At 38.8% G+C, this 23,893-nt stretch overlaps 1 pseudogene; it reads left to right on the top strand.

Annotated features, from left to right (window-relative positions):
• Positions 1-23,575: 23,575 nt before the first annotated feature.
• Positions 23,576-23,672, top strand: LOC149234543 (U6 spliceosomal RNA; annotated as a pseudogene).
• The last annotated feature ends 221 nt before the right edge of the window (positions 23,673-23,893 follow it).

Raw genomic sequence — 23,893 nt, 5'->3', positions numbered from 1 at the left:
CCCAAGGTACGAAGTAACTCTCCGCATATCTATATGTTTAATTGTTCATTGCATATTCATGAATATCTTTATATTTGTCTTTGGAAAGGCTAATTAAGTTGCCAAGTAATCGCTCGACTGTCTAAAGTCTGCAGGAACCCTAATTCATAGTTGTTGTAACACCAGAAACAGCAACTACGCAGTTGCTGCAACACCGGAAGCAGCAACTACGCAGTTGCTACAGCCAGCAACGACAACCATCTAAAGCAGGGGAATGCTATTTTTGCAACAACTGGAAATAACAAACGGCAACTATCTGGAGATCGTCAGAATTCCACGTTGACGCGGCATGATCAGCAACTGTCCAAAAAGGGCAAAACACAGTTACAGTTGCTAAAGTATCAGGAACAGCACGGGTTTACTAAATCAGCAACCATGGGGAAACGGCGAAGGATAATATGAGGATCCCAAGAAGACGGTCAAAGTTCGGTTACCAGCTGTAACAGCAAGAAGCCCAAGAAAGAATACATTATTGTAACAGTATCCTGTAACTCTTATTTTTGACAGAAAGATCTAACTGAATGAACTGTGATCATCTATTGTAATAGATGTCTCCTCTATAAAGAGGAGACATCTACATTGGAAAGGGGGGGATAATAGTTTTGTAAAAGGGAATTTTTGAAGACAACAGCAAAGTCTGAACTCTCATTGTAATTTAATCTTTTGGCAGATGAATAGAAGACTGTCTGAGCATTTAATCTAGTATTTGCGCTCTGGGGAATCTTGTGAGAGGGACTGGGCCCGCCTTCCTCACAAGATTCACCCTTTTACTTTTCTGTCAAGTGTGTAAGTGTGTTCTGTAATTTCTTTATGCTGGTACTCTGTTTTGGATTCTGTAGCATCATCTCTGATAGTTTCCTTTTTGCTGGCACTCTGTTTTGTTAATCATTTGAAACTGTACTTCACCGGTGAATTAGAATTGCAGCGTGTGTTAGCAATTTGGTTACAGGGGTAGGTGCTGAACGTCCTTGTTTGGAGGATAGGGTCCTGATCCTCTGATAACAGAGCATCCATCACTTTTCTTTTCAGATTTATAATCTTAATTAACTACTTTCATTTTATCTTTACAGTACATTGTTATGACATAACGTGAGAATTACGTATACTACAACTTTTTAATGCTTTTAGAGTTAAGTACATACAGTACGCAGTAGCCTTTGAAATAAAAGACTTTCCTAGGTTGAAAATTTAATGTGGTACTTGATTGTTAATCAATAAACAATTCAACTAGTCAACATTTTGGCGCCATTGCCGGGGAAGGCAACTAAAGATTTCTAAAAGCATTGATGATTTCTTTTTGAGAATAATAGGTGCATGAGAGGACGCAAGAAACCTAATTTCACAGGCGGCAAAGGTGGAGGAGGAAGAAAAACCTTTATTGACGAAATCATCTCAAAGGCCGAAACATCATAGAGGACGAGTTCCCGAAGGCCTCAGATCCAGCATTCCTCACAAACAGATCGACAGACGGAGGAAGTACTGGGACCTGAAAGGAAGCTGGAAGTACCAGAATACATTGAGGAACCTGAAGAAACAGAGGATACAGAAGATAAAGCAAGTGATTCGGGAAAAAGACCAATGGAGGATAACAGAACAGAAGGAAGAGGGGAAAATTCGCTCTCTACCCTAGAATTCCCTATTGGGGAGCTCCCGAGAGGAGCAACCCCCATGAAAAACATTCCACTCTCAGCATTACCCAACTTTCATGGGTTATCCTCTGAAGACCCGGATGAATTCCTCTTTGAATTCAACATACTATGTAGGAGTTATGATTATGTGAGTGCTAATCAGAAACTAAAACTGTTTCCAGCAACACTGAAAGGGAATGCGTTAAGGTGGTTTATGAGCTTAGGAGCTCAGGAAATCACTACCTGGGATCAGATGAAAGAAATTTTTCTGGCCAAGTATCAAGATTACTGCTGGACAAGAGAAAGGAAGGAAGAATTGTTTAAAATGGTTCAGAAGGAGGACGAGAATCTGGAAGATTTTGTGGAAAGATTGCAGTATAATCTGCAACGGTCTGACCACCCTAATATGAGTAAAGACATTCTGAAAACTATATTGCTGAAAGGGGTCCGAGATGACTGCTTGGACATGTTGAATATGTTAGGAAAAGGAGACATTTCTAAGGAGCCATTTGATGAAATTGTTAACCTCTGCATGAGATGTTCAAGGGGAGCATTGAGCAGATCAAAAAGCAGGGACAATGTATATTCAAGAGTTCAAAAGTCAGCAAGTGGAGGAGCAACAAGGGCTGAAATAGGTAATTTATTAGAAGAATTTAAAACTGAAATGTTAAGCTCTTTTGCTTCACAAATTGATGCTCTGCAGGTAAAGAAGAAACAGGCAGAAGCAGAAGCTGCCCTAGCTATTTTTTGTTCCAAATGTAGAGAAAAACACCCACTCAGAGAGTGCCACGAGATAAGGTACCAATCTGCACAATCTGCGAAAAGGACCATGAGACCCAGCAATGCCCCTCTCTGCCTGGAATTAAAGCAGCATTGCAGTCAACTGAAGAAGAGGCTGAAGCAGTATACCTGATGACACAGAGGAGGCAATGGCCACAAAGACAAGGTATGAATTCTAACACAACATTTAATTGTTGGAATAATCATTCTCCTTTTCAAACAAATTACCCACCCATGAACCAAATGCAGTACCCACCCTTTAACACAATGAATTTTCCACCTATGCAACAACCAAATCTTCCTTTTCCTGATCCTACCATATGGAATCCTTGGGCTCCCCAGCAACCGTATTTCAATCAATGGAACCCAGGCTGGGCAGCCCAACAGATGCCATTTCCTCAACAACAACAATCTCTTTCCTTACCATCCAATACTCCTCCAAATAACCAGGCAATTAGACCGCAGCTGCCTGTGCAACCCAACCCCAACCCAAATAATAATAAAGCCTTGCAAGTAATTGATATTCAAAATCAGCCTGTCTTCCCCATGCAATGTAACGATATCCATCTTCGTTCAGGGAGAATTGTTGAACCCATCATCGATGACATCACTGACTCTGATAAAGAGGAAGTTAGAAAAGAAAAACCAGCTAACAATAATGTTGAAACAGTCGAATCAACACCTAACATCAATGATCAAACAGCAGATCCACCATTCCCTGAACGATTGGCTCTCACTAAAACACTGGAGCAACCTGCTTTTAACCTTTTAGGTGAGCTACAGAATTTATACGTTAAAATCCCATTGTTGCAAGCATTAAGAGATGTTCTTATTTATGCTAGGACTGTTAGAGATATTTGCATAAAAAAACCTGGAAGAAAAGCCAAGGACCCCCTCACAGTTCATGTGATGGGAGAATTGACTGCTTTAATGACAGAAAAAGATCATCCTATGAAATATGGTAACCCTGGCCACCCTACAGTAACAGTTCAGGTTGGAAAAACCCTTGTCTCTAAAGTTCTAGTGGACTTAGGAGCTGCAATAAATATTATGACACTGGAAACAGCACAATTGCTTCAGTTAAAAAACTTTATTAGGGAAACACCAACCATCCTAGAATTGGTTGATCGCTCTACAATTAAACCGGAAGGGGTCATTGAAGATTTAATAATTTCTGTAGAATCCTGGAATTACCCAGCAGACTTTGTGGTGTTACAAACTAAAACAAAGTTGGGGGGTCATACGCTGATTCTAGGAAGACCTTGGCTGGCTACAGTAGATGCTTTCATTAGCTGTAGATCAGGATCAATGACCATCTCTAATGGACAGGAAACCAAACAGCTTACCCTCTATCCTCATGCTACACCCATGATTAATAATGATAATTCTGTTTGGGTAGATTATGAGGATGAAGAAACCCAACCTATATTGACTATCGGACAAGCCTTAACTTTCAAAGATTCTACCGAAGATGAATTAATCAGCAGCTTCATTTCTGAACCTTCTTCGGTCAGCCTAGAAATGTATAGTCACTTCACTGCAATCTTAGAATTTGAATCCTAGCAGGACCTGAAAAATAAAAGTTCATTTCAGACAACAGTAGGTAGCCCCTTCAAAAGTACAACAATAGAAATTGAGCCTGGAAAAACATTAAATATAAATCCTAACTTAACTGATAATGAAAAACAACAGTTAATAAAGTTACTCCAGGAAAATAAAGAAGCATTTGCATGGGACTATACAGACATGAAAGGGATCTCCCCTGAGCTATGCACTCACCGGATTTATATTAAAGAGGGATCCCGGCCAGTCTGTCAACCCCAGCGGCGAATGAATCCCAATCTAAGGGAAATTGTGAAGGAGGAACTTCAAAAACTCTTGAATGCAGGATTTATATACCCTATATCTGATAGTGAGTGGGTTTCCCCACTTGTAATTGTACCCAAGAAAAATGGTAAATGGAGAGTATGTGTGGATTACAGAGCACTGAATAAAGCCACTCAGAAAGACCATTTCCCTTTACCATTCATTGATCAGGTATTGGATAATTTGGCAGGTAAGAAATTCTTTTCATTTTTGGATGGGTTTAGTGGATATAATCAGATTAAGATTGCACCCCAAGACCAGGACAAGACCACGTTTACTAGCCCATGGGGGACCTTTGCTTACAGGGTACTTCCATTTGGGCTATTTAATGCTCCAGCAACATTTCAGAGAGCAGTGATAGGGATTTTTTCTGATATGCTAAATGATTCATTAGAAATATTTATGGATGACTTTACTCCTTATGGAGTGACTTTTGAGGATGCACTGCAGAATCTTGAAAAAGTACTTAAGCGGTGTATAGAAGCACACCTTGCCTTAAGCACTGAAAAGTGTCATATGATGATGAATCAAGGTATTGTATTGGGTCACTTTGTCTCATTCCTAGGAATTCAAGTCGATCCAGCTAAAATACAGGTAATTCAGACCCTCCCTATCCCTAAAACACAAACTGATGTAAGAAGCTTTTTAGGACATGCTGGATACTATAGAAGATTTATTAAGAATTTTTCCAAAATAGCTTCTCCTCTATTTGTGTTATTAACAAAGAATGCTGAATTTAAGTGGACTGATGATTGTGAAAAAGCATTTAATGAACTCAAACATCAGTTGTCTGCAGCTCCCATTTTGAGAGGACCTAATTGGGCACTACCCTTTCATATATCCTCTGATGCCTCAGACACTGCAATTGGAGCTGTCTTGGGTCAGGAAGAAAATAATCTTCCCTATGCCATTTATTTTATCAGTAAGAATATGACACCAGCTGAATTGAATTATACAGTTACTGAGAAGGAATTTCTAGCAGTTATTTATGCTATCAATAAATTTCGACATTATATCACTGGCTACACTACTTTTGTGCATATTGATCACTCGGCCATTAAATATTTGATGAATAAATCAGTTACAAATGCCCGAGTCACCATATGGTTGTTATTATTACAAGAATTTGACATCACAATTGTAGATAGGCCAAGGAAAGAAAATGTAGTTGCTGATTTTCTTTCTCGATTAAAAACTGATGAAAATGCTCCAGTAGATGATTCTTTTCCTGATGAATATTTATTTGCAGTATCTGCTCACTCACCGTGGTATGCAGACATTGCCAACTATCTAGTTGCAGGAAAACTACCATCACACCCATCACACAGGGAAAGAAGAAAGATCATTCAGCAAAGTGCTAGGTACAGCTGGATAAGTGGGTGTCTTTTCCATATAGGAATCGATCAGGAAATCCAAAGGTGCATTGGCGAAGATGAAATTTATGATGTACTAAAAGCTTGTCATGATGGCCCTTGTGGAAGACATTTTGCAAATAAAAGAACAGCACACAAGGTACTCAGAATGGGTTATTATTGGCCATCACTCTTCAAAGATGCTCGAAAATATGTCAAGGCCTGTGATAGCTGTCAAAGAATGGGCCAACCTAATCACAGGGATGAAATGCCACTCAATCCCCAGGTAATTCTTGAACCTTTTGAGAAATGGGCATTAGACTTCATAGGTCCCATTAATCCTCCATCCAATCAAAGAGTGTACATATTAGTATGCATAGACTACATGACTAAATGGGTAGGAGCTAAGGCACTCATTAAAGCTAATGAAGAAGCAGTACTAACATTTTTATTTGAAGAAATATTTGTTAGATTTGGACTGCCTAGAGAATTAGTCACAGATGGAGGACCTCCTTTCAACTCTCATGGCTTCAAAAATATCATATTAAGCACAAAATGACTACACCTTATCACCCCCAAGCAAATGGGCAGGTAGAAAGCACCAATAAAGTCATAGAAGCCATCTTAACAAAAACAATAAAGGAGAATAGAAGGGACTGGTTTCAAAGGTTTCCCGAGGCATTATGGGCCTATAGAACTACTTGGAGGAATACCACAGGTTTTTCACCCTATGAATTAGTTTTTGGAAAGAATGCTATTTTCCCTGTAGAGTTTGAGATCAAAACTTTAAGAACTGCTTTAGCTGTTAACCTTGATTTGACTGATGCACAGACAGCCAGGTTACAACAACTTCAAGAATTGGATGAGAAAAGACTGGATGCCATCCATCAGAAAACCATGATACAGCAACAAAGAAGCAAGTGGCATGACAGAACCATCAAACAAAAGCAGTTTCAGAAAGGTAACTGGGCTCTACTTTATGATTCCCGTTTTGAGAATTTCCAAGGTAAGTTAAGAACAAGGTGGTTAGGGCCTTATGAAGTGGATGTTGTTTTTCCAAATGGGACAGTTAGACTTTTAACAATTGATGGAAGCAGAACACCATTACTAGTGAATGGCTATCGACTCCATTTATATTAGAGGCCTGTTTCTAAAGAAGATTTTAAAGCCACTTGCATGGCAATTAAACAGTATTCTTTTCCAGGGGAACTTGCTGTTCCTCAAAGCACTTAAATTTCTGTTTATTTATGCTTTTTTTAAGGATAGATATTCCTTTTAATTACTAATAATCCCTGCCAAGGGTTACCATATTATATTTCAGTATTTTGCAGATTGGAGCTGTGGAAAATAGCTGAGAATGAAAGTTTTAAAGGAATCACTTTGCGGACTTGGAATTCCTGTTGCTGCAACACCACTCCTGTTGCTGCAACACCATTCCCGTTGCTGCAACACCAATTCCCGTTGCTGCAACACCAGTTCCCGTTGCCGCAATACCTTTTCACGTTACTACAACATCCTTTCCCGATGATGTAACATCATTTCCAGTGGCTGCAACACCAAATCCCGTTGCTGCAACACCACTTCCCGATCCCGTAATACCTTTTTAGCAATTCTCTCATTTATAAAAACACCAGTCTCTCCACTTCAGCCCCAAGAAACAAATTTTCTATAAAATACACCACTTCTTGTGATGATTACGATACTCCACTATCACTTCCCGTCATTATTATCAAAAATTGCCGGTATTCTCATGCTATTAGATCTGCGGTAATCATTATGATCCATCAAAAGATAAGACAAGACTTTTTGACGCAGCAACCAAAAAGGTAAAACATAAAGGTACGCATGATTATGTATGGACATTAAATAATAGTTAATGCGGAGAAGCTGATAGGACTACCAAATAATTGTACTTCCAATCATATCACTTACGCATAGAAGGGGGGGGGATTACCAAAGCGCTTTCATAATTGCATATTAAGCCAACTGCCGCCGCCCTTAACTCTCCCGGTAATATGTAAAAGTCACCTTATCACGGCATGTTACCATTTGCAACGGTTTACTCTGAACTGAATTCGGAAACTCGGCTCTGAACTGTGAAATTCACTGGAACAGCAGCTATGGGAGGAAATCTCATCACACATGAACCTGGCACAACAACACTTCTTGAGCTCTATCCCGAGGTTTATCAAATCTTTCTGCAAGTGGGATGGCTAGACTACTTCAGGAGACTTCCAGATTTCGACGAGCAGCAAGTCCTCGAATTTGCATGCAATTTAACAGAAGGATTCTCTGTTGTTCAAGGAGTCCAAATTCCAGTCACGGAGGAAGTCATAGCCCAAGTTACCAGGCTACCAGCTAATGGCACACAGTGGTTCAGTAGAAAGCACTTGATCCTTAATGTGCAGCAGGATTTTCTCCAGCCTGGCGAGTAGGTGGAACCGAAGGGCAGAGGTGTAGCACTTCAGTCATTGCCTCAACCGTGGCCGAAAGTTGCTGAATTTGTAAAGCAATACCTGACGTGCGAAGGCCGGTACCAGGTAATTTACCAGCACGATTTCATCTTGTTGAATCATTTGAGAAATCGTCAGTTGATAAACATGCCATATTATTTATTGGGATGTCTTAAAAATATGTCACATTATACTGTTAATGCAAAGCGTCCGCTTCTTTCCTTGAAACACCACCATCTAGCTCAATTGCTGATAAATAGAGGCCTCGCTTTAAATAACCCTCCACCCCCCATTAATCCCCATCAAGAGGCAGAAATTCCCCAGCCAGAACATGAAGTTCCTCATCGAGAAGTGGAAATCCTTCACTAAGCTGAAGATATACCTCAGCAAGATGAAGAAATACCTCAGCAAGATGAAGAAACCCCTCAGCAAACAGAGAATATTCCTGAGAAAATACCTAAATAAATCCCTCAGCATGCAGACGACATCCCAGAACAAATTCCCAAAGAAGTCCTCCAGCAAACACCCCCGCAAGTTGCTGAAAATGAACAATCAGCAGTAGAAATACCAGCGGAAACAACCCCATCCCCTGATAGAACCAATCCATCCATTCCCATACTTGGTATTTCTACCGATGACTCGGATGATAACATCCCCATTACCTTACTCAAACGAAAAATGCAGAGGAAAATAGAAACCCCACCAAAAAGAAGAAGAACTAGGGCTTCGGCTAAAGCAGCTGCTACTTCTACCACTGTCCCTATCTTAAAGAAAGCCGGTCTGAAAAGAAAAAAGCCTGAATTCCCTGCTTCTCTACCCAAGCAAAGGACTCGGTCGTCTGCAATAGCTGAATCTCCTAGCCATACCCCTCCCAGTTCACCGCCCATCACCCTGAAAACCCGCATTCCCACTAGCCCTCGAAACTCCTCTCCCTCACCCTCGGAGGCTGAGATGCAGAGTGTTCACAGTTTCGTGACATCATATTTTAAGGCAGCTGACACACAAGAACCAGCTGCCGACACCCAAGGTAATATTGGCCAAGAAGCTGCAACACAAGAAACAACCACTACCCCAGGTGACACACAAGAACCACCTGTCGAGGGTATAAAGGATCAAATTAATGTTGAAACACAACCTCTGCCTCCACTGGAACCTGCTGCTCCACAAGCTCAACCCACCATATCGGCTTTGCAGGAAGAAATTGAATTTTTAAAAGCTCAAATTCAGGACTACCAGGAGGAAATTATAAGGGTCAAGGAAGCCTATCAAAATGAATTTAGCCTGCATATTTTAGCACGAGTAGCATCTGCAGCAGAAAAGAGTAAGGACAATGAATATGTGTGTACCAGTTGTGGTGACATATATACTCAAGCAGGATACAAGATAGTGGCAGAACCAATGAATGAAGACCCTGCTGTTGTGGTTGAAACAAAGGAACCTGTTGAAACACCATAACCATCCACTCAGAAACAAGAACCTGTTGTCACACAAGAACCAACAGGCTCTCCAGAAAAGGTGCAAGAGCAGACATAAGAACCTGTTGTCACACAAGAACCAACAGGCTCTCCAAAAACGATGCAGGAACAGAATGAAGAACCTGTTGTCACACAAGAACCAACAGGCTCTCCAGAAACTGCACCAAAACAAACAGAAGAACTTACTGACACACAAGAACCAGTAAGCTCTCCAGAAACTGCACCAGAACAAACATAAGAACTTACTGACACACAAGAACCAGTAAGCTCTCCAGAAACTGCACCAGAGCAAATAGAAGAATTTGCTGAAACACAAGAACCAGCAAGTTCTCTAGAAACCATGCAGGAGGTAATAGGGAATAAAGAAGAGGAAAAGTCACCACGGCCTACCCAAATTGCCATGGAACGAGAAGAAAAAGAAGTTACAGCAGGAAATGAGGAAAAAGGCATAGACTCACCACGGCCTACCCAAATTTCCATGGAACGAGAAGAAAAAGAAGTTACAGCAGGAAATGAGGAAAAAGGCATAGACTCACCACGGCCTACCCAAATTGCCATGGAACGAGAAGAAAAAGAAGTTACAGCAGGAAATGAGGAAAAAGGCATAGACTCACCCCGGCCTACCCAAGAGGAAGAAATGGTTACAGAAGAAAACAAAGGAGAAAACAGGAACTCACCCAAGCCTATTCAAACTGCCATAGAAACAGAAGAAAATGAAGAAGAAAATATAGACTCACCCCGGCCTACCCAAATCGCCACAGAACAAGAAGAGGAATCAAATACACAGGAATCAGTACAGAATCTAGAACATGAGGAAGAAACAGTAGCTGGAAATGGAAAGGAAGACATTGGATCATCCCGGCCTACTCCAATTATCACAGAGCAAATTACCCTTGTTGATGCCTTTACACAAATAGAACTTCCCTCTGTTAGTGATGCATGCACAGAAACAGATAGTTTTCAAGAATTAAAAGGAAAATGGTGGAGAGAATATGAGCTGTCTCAAGGCAAAGCATTCCAATAGCAAAAGGGGATCTGGTTCAATTATGCATATAAGAACTGGGAAGCACTTGAGCAGTGCAGAGCCCAGTACAAAGAAATTAAGGAACTAAAGGCCAGATTGTCCCAGATGTTTGAGTTATTCCAAAGAATACTTGGCACAAGGAAACACTCTTTTAATTATGCAACATTTTTGAGGGAAAGACTCACATTTTTACAGATAAAGGCTATCAAAGAAGGTAGACCTCATCAGGTAGTTACATCGGAGCAATTTATGCAAACCTTTGCAGAGGCACCTAAAAATGATCAAAATTTGTTATGCGAACTATATCTCCATAATGAAGCCATGACCGAAGAAAGAAACATGAATATGCTACCTATGGTTGGCAACATACAGCTGAGAGCTTTCATCTCCTTTTTAGCAAATCAACTTACATGGCAGAACGCTTTTATCTCAGCTCAACATAATGAGCAGAATTGCCTTTTGTGGATTAGGGCTGAACCTCAGAACGCAGCCACCTTCATTGCACAACATCAGAGAATGATAAGTGATCCTGAAATGAAGGACCACGTCAGGAAACTACAAGCAGTAGTCCTGAGAGACTGTCAGCACTATGTGAGAACTAAGGCACCATTGGCTGTCAAGGCAAATAATTTGTTTTGGGAAAACTGCCCCAAGGAGAGGCAGGAATACCACCCTTATAATCCACCTAATTTACAAGCAGCACTCTCAAGGGTACCTTATTATGTTAGATGCATGCAATACTGTGCTGAGAATTGGATTGGATACAGATTTAAATTTCCACTTCTATGGTTATCTGGTGAACAATACAGGGGTCAATTTGGATCATCCAAAAAGGAAGAAGCAGCAGCATGGAGGCAAATACAGACTGTCTGTGGGTTCAGAGCTAAGTTTGATGCCACTTCCTATAACTATTGTCTCAGTAATCTACACTGTTCATCCCAGTACTCCGACTCAGACTCAGAGTAAGCATTGCATCAGGACATGCAATCTCTTCAGTTGGGGGGGATGTTAGGATTCAGAATTGACCATTTTTGACCTTATATTTTGGCCATAATATTATCCTTTTTCAGTTCAATAGTTGTAAGCTTTGATTATGTAATGACTCAATCTCCCCAAGGTACGAAGTAACTCTCCACATATCTATATGTTTAATTGTTCATTGCATATTCATGAATATCTTTATATTTATCTTTGGAAAGGCTAATTAAGTTGCCAAGTAATCGCTCGACTGTCTAAAGTCTGCAGGAACCCTAATTCATAGTTGCTGTAACACCAGAAACAGCAACTACGCAGTTGCTGCAACACCGAAAGCAACAACTACGCAGTTGCTACAGCCAGCAACAGCAACCATCTAAAGTAGGGGAATGCTATTTTTGCAACAACTGGAAATAACAAACGGCAACTATCTGGAGATCGTCAGAATGCCACGTTGACGCGGCATGATCAGCAACTGTCCAAAAAGGGCAAAACACAGTTACAGTTGCTAAAGTATCAGGAACAGCACGGGTTTACTAAATCAGCAACCATGGGGAAACGACAAAGGATAATATGAGGATCCCAAGAAGACGGTCAAAGTTCAGTTACCAGCTGTAACAGTAAGAAGCCCAAGAAAGAATACATTATTGTAACAGTATCCTGTAACTCTTATTTTTGACAGAAAGATCTAACTGAATGAACTGTGATCATCTATTGTAATAGATGTCTCCTCTATAAAGAGGAGACATCTACATTGGAAAGCGGGGGATAATAGTTTTGTAAAATGGAATTTTTGAAGACAACAGCAAAGTCTGAACTCTCATTGTAATTTAATCTTTTGGCAGATGAATAGAAGACTGTTCTGAGCATTTAATCTAGTATTTGCGCTCTGGGGAATCTTGTGAGAGGGACTGGGTCCGCCTTCCTCACAAGATTCACCCTTTTACTTTTCTGTCAAGTGTGTAAGTGTGTTCTGTAATTTCTTTATGCTGGTACTCTGTTTTGGATTCTGTAGCATCATCTCTGATAGTTTCCTTTTTGCTGGCACTCTGTTTTGTTAATCGTTTGAAACTGTACTTCACCGATGAATTAGAATTGCAGCGTGTGTTAGAAATCTGGTTATAGGGGCAGGTGCTGAACGTCCTTGTTTGGAGGATAGGGTCCTGATCCTCTGATAACAGAGCATCCATCACTTTTCTTTTCAGATTTATAACCTTAATTAACTACTTTCATTTTATCTTTACAGTACACTGTTATGACATAACGTGAGAATTACGTATACTACAGCTTTTTAATGCTTTTAGAGTTAAGTACATACAGTACGCAGTAGCCTTTGAAATAAAAGACTTTCCCAGGTTGACAATTTAATGTGGTACTTGATTGTTAATCAATAAACAATTCAACTAGTCAACACGTATATGCCCCAGATGAGCCTTGCGTACAACCAACCATCAGAAGAGATTCAACAACAAGATGATGCATCAACAACCCCCAGCTTTTGCCTGAGGTATTCAAAGGTCTCCCTGGGCAATGGTTTGGTGAGTATATCAGCAACTTGTTCCTTAGAAGGAACATACTCCAACTTGACCTTTTGTTCAAGTACTTGTTCCTGGAGAAAATGATACTTGATCGGTATGTGCTTGGTCTTTGAATGCATGACTGGGTTCTTTGAAATGTTGATTGCACTTGTACTATCACATAAGATGGAGATGGGTGGTATACAAGTGATTTGAAAATCCTGCAAGGTCTGCATCATCCAAAGGAGTTGAGTGCAGCAAGATGCAGCAGCAACATATTCCGCTTCAACTGTAGACAAGGCAATCGAACTCTGTTTCTTGCTGAGCCAAGATACTAATATGGAACCCATAAAGAATGCACCACCACTTGTGCTCTTCCTGTCATCCACGCTCCCAGCCCAATCTGCATTTGTATAAGCATGAAGTGTGAGATCTGTATCTCTAGGATACCATAAGCCATAGTTTTGAGTTCCTTGAAGATATTTGAAGATTCTCTTTACTGCCTGAAGATGAGTTTCCTTTGGATTTGCCTGAAATCTTCCAACTATTCCTACTGCATGCATTATGTCTGGTCGGGTACCTGTCAAATAAAGCAGACTTCCAATCATAGATCTGTAAGTTGGTTGATGCACTGCTGCTGATTCATCATTTGCATTGAGGCTACATCCTGTGACCATGGGTGTACATACTGGTTTTGCATCTTCCATGCCATATTTCTTCAAAATCTGCTTGAGATACTTGGTTTGAGACAAAAGGATCCCTCCTTCTTTTTGTTGGATTTGCAAACCAAGAAAATATGTCAGTTCTCCCAGCAAGGACATTTCGAATTCTTTCTGCATTACCAAGCCAAAGCTTTGACTCATAGCTTCTTCATTGCTGCCAAAGATAATGTCATCTACATACACTACAAGTATTAGCAATTTGTCGTTTTCAGCTTTTATATAAAGATTGCTATCTGCTGATCCTTTTGAAAAACCTTGTTGATGAAGATATTTGTCCAAACGATAGTACCAAGCCCTTGGAGCTTGTTTGAGACCATAGAGATCCTTTTTCAATCTGCATACAAGATTTGGATCATTTCCAAGAATGAAACCATCTGGCTGCTCAATGAATACTTCTCCTTCCAAGTCTCCATTCAGAAAGGCTGATTTCACGTCCATTTGAAATACTTTGAAGTTTTGAAAGCTTGAGAGAGCAAGGAACATTCGGATGGCCTCAAGTCTTGCAACAGGAGCAAAAGTTTCTTCAAAATCTATTCCTTCTTGCTGCGCATACCCTTTACAAACAAGTTTGGCCTTGTTTCTAATTACTTCTCCATTTTCATTCAATTTATTTTTGAAGACCCATTTTGTCCCTATAACATTCTTATCCTTTGGTCTAGGAACCAATTTCCAAGTGTTGTTCTTTTCGATCTGCTCAAGTTCTTCATCCATTGCTTTGACCCAACATTCATCTTTGCATGCCTCTTTCACATTTTGTGGTTCAGTGGAAGAGAGTAATGCCAAATAGCTTGAAGCTTCTGCAATTGTTCTTCTTGTTTGTACACCTGCTTCTTTCTGCCCCAAAATCTGAGATTCTTGATGATTCTTCTGAACATATCTGGATGGAGTCTTCTCTTCTATCCTTATCTGCTCCTCTGGTTCTTCTTGAGGTTCTTCTTCTTCATCATTCTGTCTTTGAGGGTAGTCTTCATCTTCTTCGATATCTTCATGATTTACTTGCCTAGGAATGTATCCCTTCTCATCAACCACTACATCAATGCTGTCAACAATTCTTCCAAGTCTTTTATTGTAGCACTTGTATGCTTTGCTGTGTGGAGAATAACCAAGAAGAATGCCTTCATCTGCTCTAGGTTCAAGTTTTCCAAGTTGCTCATCAGTGTTCTTAATATAGCATTTGCTCCCAAATATTTTGAAGTGCTTTACCGAAGGAGTCTCACCATACCAGAGCTCATGAGGGGTTTGAGTGTTGTTCACTCGGAAATTTGTTTTGTTGAGAATAACAACCGCAGCATATGCAGCTTCACCCCAAAAAGTTGTGGGAGTTCCAGACTCATCAAGCATAGCACGAGCCATTTGTTGGACTGTTCTGGTCATTCTTTCCACCACTCAATTTTGCTGAGGAGTTCTAGCTGTAGAGAATTCTCTTCTTATCCCATGTTCTTCACAGAAATCAAAAAATTCATTTGAGGTAAACTCCCCACCTCTGTCGGATCTGAGGCACTTAATTTTGTATCCTGATTCATTTTCAACCAAGGCTTTAAAGGATTTGAATTTTTTGAATGCTTCATCTTTGTGCTTCATAAGCCCTAACCAGACAAACCTGGAGAAATCGTCAATGAATAATATCAAGTATTCTTCTCCTCGAGGTGTCCTTTTCCTGAATGGACCACATACATCTGTATGTACTAGCTCAAGAGGCATGCTATCTGATCCTTCCTTCTCCGGAAAGTTAGTTCTGGTTTGCTTTCCAAACTGGAATGATTTGCATATGGTGTTGTCTGGAATTTTGATATCTGAAAGACCGCGAACTGCCTGATATTTGCATGCTTTCCTTATTTGTGAAAAGCTTAGATGCCCCAACCTCCGGTGCCATAACCAGTGTTCATCATCCTTGCTTAGATAGCATTGTTGTTGTCCTTCTTCAAATATGTATAGATTATTTGGAGTTCTTTCACCTTTGATCACTGTTTTACCTGTATCAAGATCACGAACAAGACATCCATTTGATCTAAATATTACCTCGGTTCCTTGATCACACATCTGGCTGACACTCAGAAGATTATGCTTCAATCCATCAACATACAAAACATTTCCAGCTTTGACCTTTTCTTTTAACTGAGGAGTGCCTTTTCCTTTTATAGCTGCAAGAGTATCATTTCCAAAAGAAACTTTCTTTCCCTTTTCTAAAGCAGAATATGATTCAAGTTTTTCTTTATCACCTGTCATATGCTTCGAACATCCACTGTCAATGTACCATAGATTTTCCTGTCCCTCTACATAAAATGCTATCCCACATCTTTCTGTTTGTGGTTCCTTTATTCTCCATGTTTTGGTGCTTGAGGCTTGTTCCTTTGTCTGCTGAAACCTACTCCTGCATTCAGAATCTTCATGACCAAGGTTATTGCAAATAGAACATTCAACTTCATTTTCAAGAGCCGAAAAGTTGTTATAGGTCCTTTTTGTAATCCCGGTCATACTTCTTTGTTTTTGAGCTTCTCTAGTCATGATTGTTTTATATGCAACACATTGAGCTGCTTTGTGACCAAAGTTATGGCAAGAGAAGCATTTTCCATTGAAGAAACTTCTGCGGTTATTGAATCTTCCGGCCAAATGATTGTAATTTCTATTGTCATCCATTCTTGAAGCAAATTGAGAGGATTTTACCTGTGGCTGGTTGTAGCTTTTGTTCATCCTTAGGACGGATTGCCCCTGGTTTACCTGATAGTCTTTGTTTGTTCTTGATGTAATTTGTCCCTGCTTTACCTGGTGATATCCATTGTGCTTTTGCTCATTCCTTCTTGCTGCATCAAGATAACTCTTTGAGGTGGATGCTTGAGAAGTTTCTACATTATACCCCAGACCTGTCTTGTTTAGTGGAGAACGTTGTACATTGATGATCTCATCCAGAGTTTCAGATCCTTTGACAAATTTAATATTAATAGCCTTTGTTTTCTCAATTTCTTTTCTAAGACCAACAATTTCACCTTCTAATTTTTCAAGATATTTTTCCTTTTCATCAATTTGAAATTGTAGAGTATCAATGATCATATTCTTTTCTTCTATACATCTCTTGAGTCTAGAAATTTCTTCATAAAGGCTATCCACATCTATAGCATCCATGTAATCATCATCTTCAAATGCCATTAAAAGTTTATAGTCATTACCTCGTTCATCTTCATCACTATTTGATAGACCATCACTATCTTCATGAGTGTAGTAGCTTTTTGCTTTCTGTTTCTTGTTCCATCTAGCAGGTTCCTTTCCTTTGTCAATCTTATCCTTATGAGGACATTTCACAGCATAATGACCTACTCTTCCACAAGCAAAACATTTAAAAGGTAACTTACCTTTGAACCTTCCAGTACCCCGTTGAAGATTTCTGACAAAATTTGATTTTTCTTCTTCTTCTGGCGTGTGACTTGCTTCATAGTAGTCTCCTTTGCCTGAAGCCTTGAAAGCAGCTTCTCTCCTGTCTGATGGACCTCCTTTTCTCATTTCATAAGCAGTTAGAATTCCGTGTAGCTGAGACATAGTAAGAGTTCGTAGATTTTCCTTTTCTTCTATTGCAGACACTTTAGATTCAAACTTGGGGGACAATGATCTTAAAAAATTTTCAACCACAATAGCCTCTTTTATTTCTTCACCCAAGTTTTTCATGCAATTAACAATCTCGTCTACCCGAAGGAAATAGTTAGCCACACTTTCATCATTATACATTCTGAGATTCTCATACTGAATCCTGAGGGTTTGAAGTTTAGCGTGCTTTACCTGTTCATCTCCTTCGTAGCTCAAGACAATCTTGTCCCATATTTCCTTTACGGATTTATATTGCATAACCTTCACGAATTCTGTTTGAGATAAGCATCCCAGCAGAGTATTGACTGCTTTAGCATTTGTTTCATATTTCTTCTTCTTGGCCGAATCTGTAGGAGTAGCTGAAGGAAAAGTGTAGCCTGTATCTATGATATCCCAAACTTCTGTACCAAGAGATTGAAGATAGGCAGTAACTCTTACCTTCCAATAATTGAAGTTTGTCCCATCAAAAATTGGTGGCCTGATTGATGCTTCCCTCTCGTAATTGCTCATGATGAATGATCTTCCTTCAAGCGATCAAGCTTCTCTGAAGGACCTGCTCTGATACCAATTATTGGAAATAATACTGAGAGGGGGGGGGGTGAATTAGTATTATTAAGTTCTTTTTAATAAATCTTCCTTATTTATACTTTTGAATTATTCTTGTATGTCAATACCATAAAACAATGAGCATGAACAAGAAAAATAGATAGTCACACCAAAGAACACCAGATGTAAGGTGGAAACCCAATGTGGGTGAAAACCACCTGTTGCAATATGTCTCTATCTTCTTTCAATTAGAAACTCCTTTTACAATGATTTTGTACTGGTGCAGTCCTTTACCAGTATGCAGGCTGCAACCTGCAGAGAGCTACAACTCTCTCTCGTTTTCCAGTCTCTCCTGGAAGGGAGCTACAACCCCCTACTTCTTTTCTTTCAAGGACCACTTTTCATAAATTTTCAAACTGGATCCATGAATATCAAATCATCATCAAGTACAAGAAAGTCACCCAGTCAACTGCAGTAACCAGATCAATAGTAACAGTAAACTAAACCCAGAACACCTTATCAACAGAGAAAAGTCAGTCAAATAAATGCCTTAAGACAGATACGCAATTTTTCTTTATCTGGACTGCGTGGCTACGCACTTCACCTTCTGCGTCTCTGCGTATCCCCGCAGAGAGCCTTCCACTGCACCGCGTACCCACGCACTGTTTCTTCAATCACGCCGCGTACTATTACTGTGGCCACGCACCCTCAGATGCTATCGCGCCGCGTACCTACGCACCTGCGTCTTCTGTAGCGCCGCGTACTTTCACTGTGCCTCCGCACCTGAACCTCTGTCATGCTGCGTACCCACGCACTGCGCCTTCTTCTGCTGTGCGTACCCACGCACTGCGCCTTCTTCTGCTCTGCGTACCCACGCACTGTGCCTTCTTCTGGTCTGCGTACCCACGCACTGCGCCTTCTTCTGTTGTGCGTACCCACGCACTTGCACTGTTAATCACCTGCGAACCTCTGATTAGGGCTGAATTAGCAGTCCACCAGTGTGCCACAGATAGTCAGATGCCCAGATCTGATCATGCGCCTGAGAGATCACACTTCATAGATTCACTTTCAACTTCTCTTTTATATAGATCAAGCTTTTAAACCGATAACCCAATATTTCAGATCTTAATATATACAATTTGCAAAGATACTTTGGCCAAGTGATCTCCTTCTCTATTTATAGTCAAGCCCTTATCCACACCATGGGACAAAACCATCAATAACCAATACAAGGGATTCAAACCGGGGCTAAATTAGATCCTATACCACGGGCCAAAACCATAGAATCAAGAACGGCGGGCTAAAATACCACGGGCCAAACATAAGAAACCCCACGTGAGCGCGCTTCTCTGCCTTGAAGTGAGTGAACTGGGGTCCGCACCTCATGAACGGGTAACCTGCGGGTATGTACGCACTTTATCTATGATATTCCTGCGGGTCCACAGCTTTTGTACGGTGTACCTGCGTACCTCTTATTTTCCAATATTTTGAGAGCCTGAACAGAGCATTGCCACATAAGAGAGTTGCCATCAAGAACAACACCTGTAACATAGAGCCATACCAGAATCATAATGCCAACACTCTAGACTTTCAAAATCTCTACTAGTATTATGCAACTTAACAATATTGACTTTGGTCATACCTTTATAGCTTGTCTCCAAGGTCTTCCATGTCGTCCTTGTTGAAGACGTGATGTTAATCTTCAAGAGCACTTCTTAGTCCACTCCTTGTTGAATAAGTTGCAATGCTCGTGCATTCTTCTTTTTGTCTTTCTTCCATAGTTCCCTCTCTAGATTAGTGAGAAATAATTCTTTTTCTTCATCTTTAGGTTCTAAAAATCCAAACCGAACATGCTCCCAAACATCATGAGCCTTCAACATGGTCTCCATCTTAATGGCCCACACATCATAATCCTTCCCTTTAAACGATGGGAACTGGTGCTGGAAATTTGAGAAAACCATATTTCTTCAAAACTACTCTTCAAAAACCTTAAATTTCTCCTTTTTATAAAATAAACTCCTTATAAATTATTTTTTTTATAAAAGAAACTTAAACAAAATACTTTTTACAAAGCCTCCTAATAAATCTTTATAATTCAAAATCCAATCCTTTAAAAATATCCAAACTAAACCTTTTCGTAAAACCTTATAAGAACTCATTTTGAATCTTTATGAATCTTTTACAATCTTTTTGAAATCAGGTTCTTAAAAAAAAGTGATATGAGTCATAATAAACCACACACTCCTCTCACTTGAAACTCCAAGGCGCTCCAAGGAGCTCCTTTGACTTTAGTGAAAATAACCCACGCACTGCACCTTTTGATAGTCTTGGGAAGCATTGCATTTCCAAAAATCATGAAACTATAAGTTTGCCTTAAACAACGCAGGTTATCACAAAGCGGAGATACGGTGATCGATTTTATTTAATTAAGCAACAAATTTTCCACATAACTTAATTATTAAACAATTTTGTAATTTGAAAAAACCATCGACCTTCTTTACTTGGCCCTCTTTTTACTGCCTCTGTTGGCTCCACATATCTTGTGATCCTTCCTTGGCTTTGAGACCAATTTGTTGGAAAAGAAGAGAAGACAAGGCACAAAATAACACAAATAAATAAGACACAATAACACGATTTGTAGCTATTCTATTGATCACACAAAAAATTGACAATTACAATGAATTCGGTGATGGGTATTTGATGATGATGATAATCATGATGATGGTTAACGTCTGCTGAGACCAAACTTTGGTCTATCGAACCTAAAGAAACAAATTCTTTATTTTGATTTAAGATTTTATTCCTATGCTCAAAAATCTTGGAGAGAAGCCTCCCGATCTCACTATAATTTTGACATTGTAAAAGGCTAGGAAGGTCAGTATTGTGAAAAAAGATTATGAAACTGATCTCTAATGTGGTTGTACCTGGGGCACTCTAAGAGGAAGTGGCTTTTTATCCTTGATGTTCCTATTCTCACATAGATGGTAGATCCTTTCCATCAATGGTGTTTTAGGAATTGCCCAATGACCTGTTTCACTACGGAGCTCATGAGAATTCGTTCTAATCTTTGCTATATTAATTTTATTCTTTGAGCTAGTTAAAATAGAGAGATACCTTTGATCTTCTAGGGTGGGGTTGATACCTTCTTATCATAACTTAATTTTCTTTTAGCTGCTAAATCTTTCTCACGCCACATTTTTTCTTTTAACTTAGAAGTAACAATATCTTTAATGTTATTAATGTTTTGCAATGCATCATTCTCGTTGATCTCCCAATAGTTTAACCAAGCCCTCGTGTCTTTATACCACCCACGCTTGAGCCTTAGGTGGTTTTGGCTGGAATTTAAAGCTAGCTTAGGAAGTCTATGATCTCCTATGTTATTGAGTTTGTGCTTGTACAGCAGAAGCCTAATCATAGCTAGGCTCTCGATAGGGGAAATACCTACTTATATAAGGAGAATAGGATAGGGTGTATTACTTTTAATTTTCAGGTTATATGTTAAAAAACGCTTCTGGATTTGCTCAATCTTTCTCTAGGATTCTCTAGAGATGTTGCAACCGCAAACCTCACATCCATATAAGATAACAGGAGTGAATAAAGTTTCAAAGAGGAACTTCTTTTTATCCCACATTACGAGGTTTTCCGTTTTACAATTATTTTCAAGACCAAAATAAGCTTTCCACCCCCCCATTAATCCTTTTCTCAATGCTATAGTTCCAATTGAGCTTGTAATGAATATCAATTCCTAGGTACTTGTAAGAATACATTTCCTCCAAGTTATTATTGTCATACATAAAATTAGCCTAAGTTTCCTTCTTGGATATGATAATCATAACTTTTGTTTTGTCACTGTTAACAGTCATACCCATGGTAGAGCATAAATCCTTAAGAAACCTGAGTTTCTTATCAAGATCGGATGGGCACCTTGCGAGAAGAACAATATTGTCAGCATGGAGAAGAAGGATGACGACTATCCCAGCTAAGATCGTGCCAGCACATCCTGCGTCCTGTAAATAGCCTTCGAGCTTGTCGATGTAAATGCCAAATAGAGTAGTGGAGAGGGGGCAACCTTGTTTAACTCCGATATTACACTTAATATTTGTTGACCACCCCTCATTGCTCTTTAGCTTGGCAATTACATTCTCGTATAACCTTATAGTGGTAGATATCAACTCGAAAGGAACCTTTAGCTCTTCTAATCTATTCCAAAGGTTATATCTAGTCATAAACCTTTTATGATTAGCGACCCACCTAAAATAAATTGACATGCAACCACACGCTAAATTTGACTTTACTTAATTCGGCTCTCTAAATTCAGCCAACTCTTCATGTGTGAGTAATTAACTTATTTTAACACTTTATTCATTCTGTAAATAACCTGATCAATTTTGATAATACCTCACCCATAATCAGAAGGATTTGAAGGCCAAAGTGGAAACATTTTGTCGAGGGGATGATAATAGTGCTTCAGAAAATCTCTCCACCAGAAAACTCGATCTCTCAGGTGATTGAAACTGGTGACGTATCTCACTTGCTTCGTCTTGTCTTCAGAAATGAATTTGTTCCTTTCTTCCATGGGAAGCAAGAAGAACCTAGTCACCACTCTCATCATCTAAACCATCAACGAATCATGACCACTTTGTTTAATCACCTGCAAATTAATTAAAAGATCAACTTTTCACATTGTGTGCATACACAAAAAGTTAAGTAGTCTCATTTTATACAAATTTACGGCAATCAATATTTCTAGATCTATAGCTTCATCTATTAGTGCATCCAAGTAACATATTTCATTTTGTTCAATTTTATACTGGTTTAAATTTAACAAGTAATATATATTGCCATGTGCATTAATGCAACTATAACTCTAAAAATATTAGTATCCAAAATTTAAAACAATATCCTATATTAAATTTATAACTTCGTTCACATAAAAACCAATATTCAAATCATACTAATTTACAAGTATCCAAACTTGGCAATTAAATACATAGATGATAATAATAATAATAATAACTAACTTTCTTTATAAACTATTGAGCTTTCTTCCTCTAATTTATATATATATAGAGTACAAATCAGACAGAGATTTTAAGTCAATTGTTTGACTTATATTTAATTAATGTAATGATATAAAGGCTCATTTATTTTTTAATATTTAGAATTAAAATCTAACTTATAAAATATATAATTGAATAATTTAAAAATTAAAATATGTATCAGTTCGATTATCTAATGCAAAGTATAAAGATTTATTCAAATCACGAATATCCAAAAATTCAGAGTTACGATATAGCATCGAGTAGCTTTCTAGAGTAAAAATCGAAATTCAAATTTTTATTTCTACTACTTTTTATTTTCATTTTTATTGAAGGGGACATTTTTATTTATATTGAATGACACACTTTCTAGTGAACTTAAATGTAATTGGATTTTAAATTTTAAAATATGATAGTGATATATAAAGTTAAACAATTGATTTTATTTATATTTATCAAAGGTCTAAAATTTTATAAAAACAATAACTAATTTAAAATATACTCTAGATTTATTAACGTATTAAAATTTACGCAAAGTAAAAAAACAACATGAATCAAAATGGGTAATTTTTAATAGTCACATTTTTTTTCGGAAAAATATGATAAAATTGGAATAATACATAGAAAATTAGTGTGGCCATTGCTCAAGAATAATATGCACATATCATATATATATTTGTGTACAATAACATAGACAATATATATTTTTGTGTACAATAACACAGACAACAATAGTTACACTAGCAGCAAAACCACCATCAGCACCAGCCAACACTTGAAAAATTACAGCCTCTTGGCGCAGACGTCCAATAGGCCTAACAACTTGGAGGCGGCAACTGTCTTCCAATCCAAAAATGGCGATAATAGGAGGATCATATTGTGGAATTCTAATTATTATATT

The sequence above is a fragment of the Pinus tabuliformis genome, chromosome 8, assembly GCF_031772625.1.
Source record: "Pinus tabuliformis cultivar Carrire ecotype Pingquan chromosome 8, CPIR1, whole genome shotgun sequence".
NCBI classification, from domain to species: Eukaryota; Viridiplantae; Streptophyta; class Pinopsida; order Pinales; family Pinaceae; genus Pinus; species Pinus tabuliformis.
Note: the sequence above shows the minus strand (reverse complement) of the source record. Positions and strands in the feature narration are given on the sequence as shown.